Here is a 13,736-nt window from a genome sequence, read left to right as displayed (position 1 = left end):
GGAACACCTTAATGAACAGAGTTTAAACACTGAGGATGGAACACCTTATTGAACAGAGTTTAAACACTGAGGACGGAACACCTTATTGAACAGAGTTTAAACACTGAGGATGGAACACCTTATTGAACAGAGTTTAAACACTGAGGATGGAACACCTTATTGAACAGAGTTTAAACACTGAGGACGGAAGACCTTATTGAACAGAGTTTAAACACTGAGGATGGAACACCTTATTGAACAGAGTTTAAACACTGAGGATGGAACACCTTATTGAACAGAGTTTAAACACTGAGGACGGAACACCTTATTGAACAGAGTTTAAACACTGAGGATGGAACACCTTATTGAACTATTAGTATTTAGTCAACCACCAATTGTGCAAGTTCTCCCACTTAAAAAGATGAGAGAGGCCTGTAATTTTCATCATAGGTACACTTCAACTATGACAGACAAAATGAGAAGAAAAAATTTCAGAAAATCACATTGTAGGATTTTTAATTTCTAGCACAACTTACAGTCCTGTGTTCATACATACGGGTGGTCCCGGGAATCAAACCCACTATTCTGGAGTTGCGAACTCTATGCTCTACCAGCTGAGCTTACAGAGAACCACAGTGAGAAAGATTTTCACTACACTGTTGAAGATAACAGAAACAGAATCGTATTGTAGCTCTGTGGTGAATATGTCTGTGATTTGGCCAGTCACCACTCACATACTAGGTGGTGTGCATGTCTGTGTGTGTGTGTGTGTGTTGCGTGTGTGTGTTTGCCTGCACTTGAATGGATGTGAGAGGCAGGTGTCTATGTTAATGGTGGTGAGAGGCAGGTGTCTATGTTAATGTGTTCTCATATCTCCTTCATCCACTCTGCCATTCAACTGTCTAGTGAATAAATAAAAGACACAGAGAGAAACAGAAAGAGAGAGGGGAGGTTAGGAGAGAGAGAGAGAGAGAGAGAGAGAGAGAGAGAGAGAGAGAGGTTAGGAGAGAGAGAGAGAGGAGAGTAGTAGGAGAGAGAGAGGTTAGGAGAGAGAGAGAGAGGTTAGGAGAGAGAGAGGGTTAGGAGAGAGAGAGAGAGAGAGAGAGAGAGAGAGGTTAGGAGAGAGAGAGAGGTTAGGAGAGAGAGAGAGAGAGGTTAGGAGAGAGAGAGAGGTTAGGAGAGAGAGAGAGAGAGAGAGAGAGGTTAGGAGAGAGAGAGAGAGAGAGGGAGAGAGAGAGAGAGAGAGGTTAGGAGAGAGAGAGGTTAAGGTTAGGAGAGAGAGAGAGAGAGAGAGGTTAGGAGAGAGAGAGAGAGAGGTTAGGAGAGAGAGAGGTTAAGGTTAGGAGAGAGAGAGAGGTTAAGGTTAGGAGAGAGAGAGGTTAAGGAGGTTAGGAGAGAGCGATAGAGAGAGAGGTTAAGGTTAGGAGAGAGAGAGAGAGAGAGAGAGAGAGGGAATAGAAAGAGAGAGAGGCAGAGAGAGAGAGAGAGGAGGTTAGGAGAGGAGGAATTGAAGAGAAAAAAGTGTGTGTGTGTGTGTGTGTGTGTGTGTGTGTGTGTGTGTGTGTGTGTGTGTGTGTGTGTGTGTGTCAGTGGCGTGTATTCATACATAAAAAAAAAAACATGTATCTTTAGTGTCTCTGCGTTTCTGAATTTTCCTTCAATATGCAAGAAGCTGAATGTATCTCACCGAAGAAAGAATCAGAGTGAGCTAAACAGCTCCCCTCTGTCTCTCTATGTGTAAGCCCATGTATCTGATGCTGTGTGGTCCAAAAGAGTATGACATTGTTGCCGACCTGTAGCATTGAAGCCAGCGAGCATTTAGCCTCCGTTGATATATATATATATTTTTTTCAATATTTTTTTTAAATAATAGCCAATCAACGTTGAGCTCAACTGTGAATGGTCCTGGCGCACCAAAAAAAAATGTCAAGGTAAACCATCTATGATTTGGCTGCAATCACATCTAGAACATATGTCATTGACAGAAAATATTTGTGTTGTTGTCTTCCGGTGACAAGCTAGCTAGCTAACTAGCTAAAATAGGTATTTTCTTAAATTAGCCATGGATGGAGATAGGGATTTGGACTTGTGGTTTTACTTCGTTCTCCATACTGGCAAATGATTATAACTTCGATTCTGATCCAACCATTAATTCATACATTGTTGTGCCTCTGGCCTGAGAGGATAGAAGTTTAAATATGTAGCTAAATGTAGAAGGCTAATGTTAACTAGATAACGTTGTCCATGAATGGAAATTAGGCTAGCGAGCAATTAGCATTTTAGCCAGGTAGCCTCGGACAACAAACAAGAAAGGTTTGTTCTTCATGACCTTCACACAGATGAATTCATAAACTTCTTGGACGAAAAGATCATGATCATTGGAAAGCAAATGACGGCTCTTTGAATCTGTGTATTTCTCTAAAACTCAAAGAGTTCCTGGGTCTGCACAACACTGCCAGGACCTTCGGATCAAAACTCAGTTGTCCTGGGTCTGCACAACACTGCCAGGACCTTCGGATCAAAACTCAGTTGTCCTGGGTCTGCACAACACTGCCAGGACCTTCGGATCAAAACTCAGTTGTCCTGGGTCTGCACAACACTGCCAGGACCTTCGGATCAAAACTCAGTTGTCCTGGGTCTGCATAACACTGCCAGGACCTTTGGATCAAAACTCAGTTGTCCTGGGTCTGCATAACACTGCCAGGACCTTTGGATCAAAACTCAGTTGTCCTGGGTCTGCATAACACTGCCAGGACCTTTGGATCAAAACTCAGTTGTCCTGGGTCTGCATAACACTGCCAGGACCTCGGATCAAGGGAGACACTCAAGTTTTTTAAATCCTGTATCTCTGTGAAAATAGTAATGGCCTCTAAAACCTTCAAGCTGCCTACTGGATCCTATTCCAACTAAACTACTGAAAGAGCTGCTTCCTGTGCTTGGCCCTCCTATGTTGAACATAATAAACGGCTCTCTATCCACTGGATGTGTACCAAACTCACTAAAAGTGGCAGTAATAAAGTCTCTCTTGAAAAAGCCAAACCTTGACCCAGAATACAACATTAAAAAAAGGAAGAAGTTTATATTGAATCTTCCGTTCCTCTCAACATTTTTGGAAAAAGTTGTTGCGCAGCAACTCACTGCCTTCCTGAAGACAAACAATGTATACAAAACGCTCCAGTCTGGGTTTAGACCCCATCAGAGCACTGAGACGGCACTAGTTAAGGTGGTAAATTACCTTTTAGTGGCGTCAGACCGAGGCTCTGCATCTGTCCTCGTGCTCCTAGACCGTAGTGCTGCTTTTGATGGCATGGATCACCACATTCTTTTGGAGAGATTGGAAACCCAAATTGGTCTACACGGACAAGTTCTGGCCTGGTTTAGATCTTATCTGTCGGAAAGATATCAGTTTGTCTCTGTGGATGGTTTGTCCTCGGTGTTACTCTGGACCCTGATCTCTCTTTTGACGAACATATCGAGAATATGTCAAGGGCAGCTTTGTCCATCTTTGTAACATTGCAAAAATCTGAAAAGTTCTGTCCGAAAATGACGCAGAAAAATTTAACTTCTAGATTAGACTACTGCAATGCTCTACTTTCCGGTACCCGGATAAAACACTAAATAAACTTCAGTTAGTGCTAAATACGGCTGCTAGAATCCTGACTAGAACCAAAAAATTTGATCATATTACTCCAGTGCTAGCCTCTCTATACTGGCTTCCTGTTAAGGCTAGGGCTGATTTCAAGGTTTTGCTTCTAACCTACAACGCATTACATGGGCTTGCTCCTACCTATCTCTCTGATTTGGTCCTGCCGTACATACCTACACGTACGCTACGCTACAGTCACAAGATGCAGGCCTCCTAATTGTCCCTAGAATTTCTAAGCAAACAGCTCTTAATGGAATGGTCTGCCTATTCATGTGAGAGACGCAGACTCGGTCTCGACCTTGAAGTCTTTATTGAAGACTCATCTCTTCAGTGGGTCCTATGATTGAGTGTAGTCTGGCCCAGGGATGTGAAGGTGAACAGAAGGACACTGGAGCGACGAAACGTCCTTGCTGTCTCTGCATGGCCGGTTCCCTTCTCTCTCTCCACTGGGATTCTCTTTCATGCCGTCCCTAGGAGGGGTGTGTTACGTCGTGCCAGGCTTTTTCCCACTAAAACTCGACTTGAATGGGTTGAGTCACTGATGTGCTCTTCCTGTCTGGTCTTGTGCCCCCCCCCCCCTCGGGCACGACCTCTGAATGCTCGGCTATGAAAAGCATTTGTCATTTGTCATTAGGTGTCTAGTGATATTGGTGTCTAGCTGTAGGCTAGTTGTCTAGTGATATTGGTGTCTAGCTGTAGGCTAGTTGTCTAGTGATATTGGTGTCTAGCTGTAGGCTAGTTGTCTAGTGATATTGGTATCTAGCTGAAGGCTAGTTGTCTAGTGATATTGGTGTCTAGCTGTCTAGTGATATTGGTGTCTAGTTGTCTAGTGATATTGGTGTCTAGTTGTCTAGTGATATTGGTGTCTAGCTGTAGGCTAGTTGTCTAGTGATATTGGTGTCTAGCTGTAGGCTAGTTGTCTAGTGATATTGGTGTCTAGCTGTCTAGTGATATTGGTGTCTAGTTGTCTAGTGATATTGGTGTCTAGCTGTAGGCTAGTTGTCTAGTGATATTGGTGTCTAGCTGTAGGCTAGCTGTCTAGTGATATTGGTGTCTAGTGATATTGGTGTCTAGTGATGTTGGTGTCTAGCTGTCTAGTGATATTGGTGTCTAGCTGTAGTCTAGTTGTCTAGTGATATTGGTGTCTAGTTGTCTAGTGATATTGGTGTCTAGTGATATTGGTGTCTAGCTGTAGGCTAGCTGTCTAGTGATATTGGTGTCTAGTGATATTGGTGTCTAGCTGTCTAGTGATATTGGTGTATAGTGATATTGGTGTCTAGCTGTCTAGTGATATTGGTGTCTAGTGATGTTGGTGTCTAGCTATCGAGTGATATTGGTGTCTAGCTGTAGGCTAGTTGTCTAGTGATATTGGTGTCTAGCTGTAGGTTAGTTGTCTAGTGATATTGGTGTTTAGTGATTTTGGTGTCTAGTGATATTGGTGTCTGGCTGTAGGCTAGTTGTCTAGTGATATTGGTGTCTAGCTGTAGGTTAGTTGTCTAGTGATATTGGTGTCTAGCTGTAGGCTAGTTGTCTAGTGATATTGGTGTCTAGCTGTAGGCTAGTTGTCTAGTGATATTGGTGTCTAGCTGTAGGCTAGTTGTCTAGTGATATTGGTGTCTAGCTGTAGGCTAGTTGTCTAGTGATATTGGTGTCTAGCTGTAGGCTAGGTGTCTAGTGATATTGGTGTCTAGCTGTCTAGTGATATTGGTGTCTAGCTGTAGGCTAGTTGTCTAGTGATATTGGTGGCTAGCTGTCTAGTGATATTGGTGTCTAGCTGTAGGCTAGTTGTCTAGTGATATTGGTGGCTAGCTGTCTAGTGATATTGGTGGCTAGCTGTCTAGTGATATTGGTGTCTAGCTGTAGGCTAGTTGTCTAGTGATATTGGTGTCTAGCTGTAGGCTAGGTGTCTAGCTGTAGGCTAGGTGTCTAGCTGTATGCTAGTTGTCTAGTGATATTGGTGTCTAGCTGTAGGCTAGTTGTCTAGTGATTTTGGTGTCTAGCTGTAGGCTAGTTGTCTAGTGATATTGGTGTCTAGCTCTAGGCTAGGTGTCTAGCTGTAGGCTAGTTGTCTAGCTGTAGGCTAGTTGTCTAGTGATATTGGTGTCTAGCTGTAGGCTAGTTGTCTAGTGATATTGGTGTCTAGCTGTAGGCTAGGTGTCTAGCTGTAGGCTAGGTGTCTAGCTGTAGGCTAGTTGTCTAGTGATATTGGTGTCTAGCTGTAGGCTAGTTGTCTAGTGATTTTGGTGTCTAGCTGTAGGCTAGTTGTCTAGTGATATTGGTGTCTAGCTGTAGGCTAGTTGTCTAGTGATTTTGGTGTCTAGCTGTAGGCTAGTTGTCTAGTGATATTGGTGTCTAGCTGTAGGCTAGCTGTCTAGTGATATTGGTGTCTAGCTGTAGGCTAGCTGTCTAGTGATATTGGTGTCTAGCTGTAGGCTAGTTGTCTAGTGATTTTGGTGGCTAGCTGTAGGCTAGCTGTCTAGTGATATTGGTGTCTAGCTGTAGGCTAGCTGTCTAGTGATATTGGTGTCTAGTGATATTGGTGTTTAGCTGTAGGCTAGTTGTCTAGTGACATTGGTGTCTAGCTGTAGGCTAGTTGTCTAGTGATATTGGTGTCTAGCTGTAGGCTAGTTGTCTAGTGATATTGGTGTCTAGCTGTAGGCTAGTTGTCTAGTGATATTGGTGTCTAGCTGTAGGCTAGTTGTCTAGTGATATTGGTGTCTAGTTGTCTAGTGATTTTGGTGGCTAGCTGTAGGCTAGCTGTCTAGTGATATTGGTGTCTAGCTGTAGGCTAGCTGTCTAGTGATATTGGTGTCTAGTGATATTGGTGTTTAGCTGTAGACTAGCTGTAGGCTAGTTGTCTAGTTGTCTAGTGATATTGGTGTCTAGCTGTAGGCTAGTTGTCTAGTGATATTGGTGTCTAGCTGTAGGCTAGCTGTAGGCTAGTTGTCTAGTTGTCTAGTGATATTGGTGTCTAGCTGTAGTCTAGCTGTAGGCTAGTTGTCTAGTGATATTGGTGTCTAGCTGTAGGCTAGTTGTCTAGTGATATTGGTGTCTAGCTGTAGGCTAGTTGTCTAGTGATATTGGTGTCTAGCTGTAGGCTAGCTGTAGGCTAGTTGTCTAGTGATATTGGTGTCTAGCTGTAGGCTAGTTGTCTAGTGATATTGGTGTCTAGCTGTAGGCTAGCTGTAGGCTAGTTGTCTAGTTGTCTAGTGATATTGGTGTCTAGCTGTAGTCTAGCTGTAGGCTAGTTGTCTAGTGATATTGGTGTCTAGCTGTAGGCTAGTTGTCTAGTGATATTGGTGTCTAGCTGTAGGCTAGCTGTAGGCTAGTTGTCTAGTGATATTGGTGTCTAGCTGTAGGCTAGTTGTCTAGTGATATTGGTGGCTAGCTGTAGGCTAGGTGTCTAGCTGTAGGCTAGGTGTCTAGCTGTAGGCTAGTTGTCTAGCTGTAGGCTAGTTGTCTAGCTGTAGGCTAGGTGTCTAGCTGTAGGCTAGCTGTCTAGTGATATTGGTGGCTAGCTGTAGGCTAGCTGTCTAGTGATATTGGTGGCTAGCTGTAGGCTAGTTGTCTAGTGATTTTGGTGTCTAGCTGTAGGCTAGTTGTCTAGTGATATTGGTGTCTAGCTGTAGGCTAGTTGTCTAGTGATTTTGGTGTCTAGCTGTAGGCTAGTTGTCTAGTGATATTGGTGTCTAGCTGTAGGCTAGCTGTCTAGTGATATTGGTGTCTAGCTGTAGGCTAGCTGTCTAGTGATATTGGTGTCTAGCTGTAGGCTAGTTTTCTAGTGATTTTGGTGGCTAGCTGTAGGCTAGCTGTCTAGTGATATTGGTGTCTAGCTGTAGGCTAGCTGTCTAGTGATATTGGTGTCTAGTGATATTGGTGTTTAGCTGTAGGCTAGTTGTCTAGTGACATTGGTGTCTAGCTGTAGGCTAGTTGTCTAGTGATATTGGTGTCTAGCTGTAGGCTAGTTGTCTAGTGATATTGGTGTCTAGCTGTAGGCTAGTTGTCTAGTGATATTGGTGTCTAGCTGTAGGCTAGTTGTCTAGTGATATTGGTGTCTAGTTGTCTAGTGATTTTGGTGGCTAGCTGTAGGCTAGCTGTCTAGTGATATTGGTGTCTAGTGATATTGGTGTTTAGCTGTAGGCTAGTTGTCTAGTGATATTGGTGTCTAGCTGTAGGCTAGTTGTCTAGTGATATTGGTGTCTAGCTGTAGGCTAGTTGTCTAGTGATATTGGTGTCTAGTGATATTGGTGTCTAGCTGTCTAGTGATATTGGTGGCTAGTTGTCTAGTGATATTGGTGGCTAGCTGTAGGCTAGCTGTCTAGTGATATTGGTGGCTAGCTGTAGGCTAGTTGTCTAGTTATATTGGTGTCTAGCTGTCTAGTGATATTGGTGTCTAGCTGTCTAGTGATATTGGTGTCTAGCTGTCTAGTGATATTGGTGTCTAGTTGTCTAGTGATATTGGTGTCTAGTTGTCTAGTGATATTGGTGTCTAGTGATATTGGTGTCTAGCTGTCTAGTGATATTGGTGGCTAGTTGTCTAGTGATATTGGTGGCTAGCTGTAGGCTAGCTGTCTAGTGATGTTGGTGGCTAGCTGTCTAGTGATATTGGTGTCTAGCTGTAGGCTAGTTGTCTAGTGATATTGGTGTCTAGCTGTCTAGTGATATTGGTGTCTAGCTGTCTAGTGATATTGGTGTCTAGCTGTCTAGTGATATTGGTGTCTAGCTGTAGGCTAGGTGTCTAGCTGTAGGCTAGGTGTCTAGCTGTCTAGTGATATTGGTGGCTAGCTGTAGGCTAGGTGTCTAGTGATATTGGTGTCTAGTGATATTGGTGTCTAGCTGTAGGCTAGTTGTCTAGTGATATTGGTGTCTAGCTGTAGGCTAGCTGTCTAGCTGTAGGCTAGGTGTCTAGCTGTAGGCTAGTTGTCTAGTGATATTGGTGTCTAGCTGTAGGCTAGCTGTCTAGTGATATTGGTGTCTAGCTGTAGGCTAGGTGTCTAGCTGTAGGCTAGGTGTCTAGCTGTAGGCTAGTTGTCTAGCTGTAGGCTAGGTGTCTAGCTGTAGGCTAGCTGTCTAGTGATATTGGTGGCTAGCTGTAGGCTAGCTGTCTAGTGATATTGGTGGCTAGCTGTAGGCTAGTTGTCTAGTGATTTTGGTGTCTAGCTGTAGGCTAGTTGTCTAGTGATATTGGTGTCTAGCTGTAGGCTAGTTGTCTAGTGATTTTGGTGTCTAGCTGTAGGCTAGTTGTCTAGTGATATTGGTGTCTAGCTGTAGGCTAGCTGTCTAGTGATATTGGTGTCTAGCTGTAGGCTAGCTGTCTAGTGATATTGGTGTCTAGCTGTAGGCTAGTTGTCTAGTGATTTTGGTGGCTAGCTGTAGGCTAGCTGTCTAGTGATATTGGTGTCTAGCTGTAGGCTAGCTGTCTAGTGATATTGGTGTCTAGTGATATTGGTGTTTAGCTGAGGGCTAGTTGTCTAGTGACATTGGTGTCTAGCTGTAGGCTAGTTGTCTAGTGATATTGGTGTCTAGCTGTAGGCTAGTTGTCTAGTGATATTGGTGTCTAGCTGTAGGCTAGTTGTCTAGTGATATTGGTGTCTAGCTGTAGGCTAGTTGTCTAGTGATATTGGTGTCTAGTTGTCTAGTGATTTTGGTGGCTAGCTGTAGGCTAGCTGTCTAGTGATATTGGTGTCTAGCTGTAGGCTAGCTGTCTAGTGATATTGGTGTCTAGTGATATTGGTGGCTAGCTGTAGGCTAGTTGTCTAGTGATATTGGTGTCTAGCTGTAGGCTAGTTGTCTAGTGATATTGGTGTCTAGCTGTAGGCTAGTTGTCTAGTGATATTGGTGTCTAGCTGTAGGCTAGTTGTCTAGTGATATTGGTGTCTAGCTGTAGGCTAGTTGTCTAGTGATATTGGTGTCTAGCTGTCTAGTGATATTGGTGTCTAGCTGTCTAGTGATATTGGTGTCTAGTTGTCTAGTGATATTGGTGTCTAGTTGTCTAGTGATATTGGTGTCTAGTGATATTGGTGTCTAGCTGTCTAGTGATATTGGTGGCTAGTTGTCTAGTGATATTGGTGGCTAGCTGTAGGCTAGCTGTCTAGTGATGTTGGTGGCTAGCTGTCTAGGGATATTGGTGTCTAGCTGTAGGCTAGTTGTCTAGTGATATTGGTGTCTAGCTGTCTAGTGATATTGGTGTCTAGCTGTCTAGTGATATTGGTGTCTAGCTGTCTAGTGATATTGGTGTCTAGCTGTAGGCTAGGTGTCTAGCTGTAGGCTAGGTGTCTAGCTGTCTAGTGATATTGGTGGCTAGCTGTAGGCTAGGTGTCTAGTGATATTGGTGTCTAGTGATATTGGTGTCTAGCTGTAGGCTAGTTGTCAGGTGATATTGGTGTCTAGCTGTAGGCTAGCTGTCTAGTGATATTGGTGTCTAGCTGTAGGCTAGTTGTCTAGTGATTTTGGTGGCTAGCTGTAGGCTAGCTGTCTAGTGATATTGGTGTCTAGCTGTAGGCTAGCTGTCTAGTGATATTGGTGTCTAGTGATATTGGTGTTTAGCTGAGGGCTAGTTGTCTAGTGACATTGGTGTCTAGCTGTAGGCTAGTTGTCTAGTGATATTGGTGTCTAGCTGTAGGCTAGTTGTCTAGTGATATTGGTGTCTAGCTGTAGGCTAGTTGTCTAGTGATATTGGTGTCTAGCTGTAGGCTAGTTGTCTAGTGATATTGGTGTCTAGTTGTCTAGTGATTTTGGTGGCTAGCTGTAGGCTAGCTGTCTAGTGATATTGGTGTCTAGCTGTAGGCTAGCTGTCTAGTGATATTGGTGTCTAGTGATATTGGTGGCTAGCTGTAGGCTAGTTGTCTAGTGATATTGGTGTCTAGCTGTAGGCTAGTTGTCTAGTGATATTGGTGTCTAGCTGTAGGCTAGTTGTCTAGTGATATTGGTGTCTAGCTGTAGGCTAGTTGTCTAGTGATATTGGTGTCTAGCTGTAGGCTAGTTGTCTAGTGATATTGGTGTCTAGCTGTCTAGTGATATTGGTGTCTAGCTGTCTAGTGATATTGGTGTCTAGTTGTCTAGTGATATTGGTGTCTAGTTGTCTAGTGATATTGGTGTCTAGTGATATTGGTGTCTAGCTGTCTAGTGATATTGGTGGCTAGTTGTCTAGTGATATTGGTGGCTAGCTGTAGGCTAGCTGTCTAGTGATGTTGGTGGCTAGCTGTCTAGGGATATTGGTGTCTAGCTGTAGGCTAGTTGTCTAGTGATATTGGTGTCTAGCTGTCTAGTGATATTGGTGTCTAGCTGTCTAGTGATATTGGTGTCTAGCTGTCTAGTGATATTGGTGTCTAGCTGTAGGCTAGGTGTCTAGCTGTAGGCTAGGTGTCTAGCTGTCTAGTGATATTGGTGGCTAGCTGTAGGCTAGGTGTCTAGTGATATTGGTGTCTAGTGATATTGGTGTCTAGCTGTAGGCTAGTTGTCAGGTGATATTGGTGTCTAGCTGTAGGCTAGCTGTCTAGCTGTAGGCTAGGTGTCTAGCTGTAGGCTAGTTGTCTAGTGATATTGGTGTCTAGCTGTAGGCTAGCTGTAGGCTAGTTGTCTAGTTGTCTAGTGATATTGGTGTCTAGCTGTAGGCTAGTTGTCTAGTGATATTGGTGTCTAGCTGTAGGCTAGCTGTAGGCTAGTTGTCTAGTTGTCTAGTGATATTGGTGTCTAGCTGTAGACTAGCTGTAGGCTAGTTGTCTAGTTGTCTAGTGATATTGGTGTCTAGCTGTAGGCTAGTTGTCTAGTGATATTGGTGTCTAGCTGTAGGCTAGCTGTAGGCTAGTTGTCTAGTTGTCTAGTGATATTGGTGTCTAGCTGTAGTCTAGCTGTAGGCTAGTTGTCTAGTGATATTGGTGTCTAGCTGTAGGCTAGTTGTCTAGTGATATTGGTGTCTAGCTGTAGGCTAGTTGTCTAGTGATATTGGTGTCTAGCTGTAGGCTAGCTGTAGGCTAGTTGTCTAGTTGTCTAGTGATATTGGTGTCTAGCTGTAGGCTAGTTGTCTAGTGATATTGGTGTCTAGCTGTAGGCTAGCTGTAGGCTAGTTGTCTAGTTGTCTAGTGATATTGGTGTCTAGCTGTAGTCTAGCTGTAGGCTAGTTGTCTAGTGATATTGGTGTCTAGCTGTAGGCTAGTTGTCTAGTGATATTGGTGTCTAGCTGTAGGCTAGTTGTCTAGTGATATTGGTGTCTAGCTGTAGGCTAGTTGTCTAGTGATATTGGTGTCTAGCTGTAGGCTAGGTGTCTAGCTGTAGGCTAGTTGTCTAGCTGTAGGCTAGTTGTCTAGCTGTAGGCTCGGTGTCTAGCTGTAGGCTAGCTGTCTAGTGATATTGGTGGCTAGCTGTAGGCTAGCCGTCTAGTGATATTGGTGGCTAGCTGTCTAGTGATATTGGTGTCTAGCTGTAGGCTAGTTGTCTAGTGATATTGGTGTCTAGCTGTCTAGTGATATTGGTGTCTAGCTTTCTAGTGATATTGGTGTCTAGCTGTCTAGTGATATTGGTGTCTAGCTGTAGGCTTGGTGTCTAGCTGTAGGCTAGGTGTCTAGCTGTCTAGTGATATTGGTGGCTAGCTGTAGGCTAGGTGTCTAGTGATATTGGTGTCTAGTGATATTGGTGTCTAGCTGTAGGCTAGTTGTCTAGTGATATTGGTGTCTAGCTGTAGGCTAGCTGTCTAGCTGTAGGCTAGGTGTCTAGCTGTAGGCTAGTTGTCTAGTGATATTGGTGTCTAGCTGTAGGCTAGCTGTCTAGTGATATTGGTGTCTAGCTGTAGGCTAGGTGTCTAGTGATATTGGTGTCTAGCTGTCTAGTGATATTGGTGTCTAGCTGTAGGCTAGTTGTCTAGTGATATTGGTGTCTAGCTGTAGGCTAGTTGTCTAGTGATATTGGTGTCTAGCTGTAGGCTAGTTGTCTAGTGATATTGGTGTCTAGCTGTAGGCTAGCTGTAGGCTAGTTGTCTAGTGATATTGGTGTCTAGCTGTAGGCTAGTTGTCTAGTGATATTGGTGTCTAGCTGTAGGCTAGTTGTCTAGTGATATTGGTGTCTAGCTGTAGGCTAGCTGTAGGCTAGTTGTCTAGTTGTCTAGTGATATTGGTGTCTAGCTGTAGACTAGCTGTAGGCTAGTTGTCTAGCTGTCTAGCTGTAGGCTAGGTGTCTAGTGATATTGGTGTCTAGCTGTCTAGTGATATTGGTGTCTAGCTGTAGGCTAGTTGTCTAGTGATATTGGTGTCTAGCTGTAGGCTAGTTGTCTAGTGATATTGGTGTCTAGCTGTAGGCTAGTTGTCTAGTGATATTGGTGTCTAGCTGTAGGCTAGCTGTAGGCTAGTTGTCTAGTGATATTGGTGTCTAGCTGTAGACTAGCTGTAGGCTAGTTGTCTAGTTGTCTAGTGATATTGGTGTCTAGCTGTAGGCTAGTTGTCTAGTGATATTGGTGTCTAGCTGTAGGCTAGCTGTAGGCTAGTTGTCTAGTTGTCTAGTGATATTGGTGTCTAGCTGTAGTCTAGCTGTAGGCTAGTTGTCTAGTGATATTGGTGTCTAGCTGTAGGCTAGTTGTCTAGTGATATTGGTGTCTAGCTGTAGGCTAGTTGTCTAGTGATATTGGTGTCTAGCTGTAGGCTAGCTGTAGGCTAGTTGTCTAGTGATATTGGTGTCTAGCTGTAGGCTAGTTGTCTAGTGATATTGGTGTCTAGCTGTAGGCTAGCTGTAGGCTAGTTGTCTAGTTGTCTAGTGATATTGGTGTCTAGCTGTAGTCTAGCTGTAGGCTAGTTGTCTAGTGATATTGGTGTCTAGCTGTAGGCTAGTTGTCTAGTGATATTGGTGTCTAGCTGTAGGCTAGTTGTCTAGTGATATTGGTGTCTAGCTGTAGGCTAGCTGTAGGCTAGTTGTCTAGTTGTCTAGTGATATAGTTGACCAAGTGATATTGGTGGCTAACTGTAGGCTAGGTGTCTAGCTGTAGGCTAGGTGTTTAGCTGTAGGCTAGGTGTCTAGCTGTAGGCTAGTTGTCTAGCTGTAGGCTAGTTGTCTAGCTGTAGGCTAGCTGTCTAGCTGTAAGCTAGTTGTCTAGCTGTAGGCTAGTTGTCTAGCTGTAGGCTAGGTG

Source organism: Oncorhynchus kisutch, unplaced genomic scaffold (assembly GCF_002021735.2).
Source record: "Oncorhynchus kisutch isolate 150728-3 unplaced genomic scaffold, Okis_V2 scaffold3549, whole genome shotgun sequence".
NCBI classification, from domain to species: domain Eukaryota; kingdom Metazoa; phylum Chordata; class Actinopteri; order Salmoniformes; family Salmonidae; genus Oncorhynchus; species Oncorhynchus kisutch.
The sequence above is the reverse complement of the archived record's forward strand: the minus strand, read 5'-3'. Positions refer to the sequence as shown.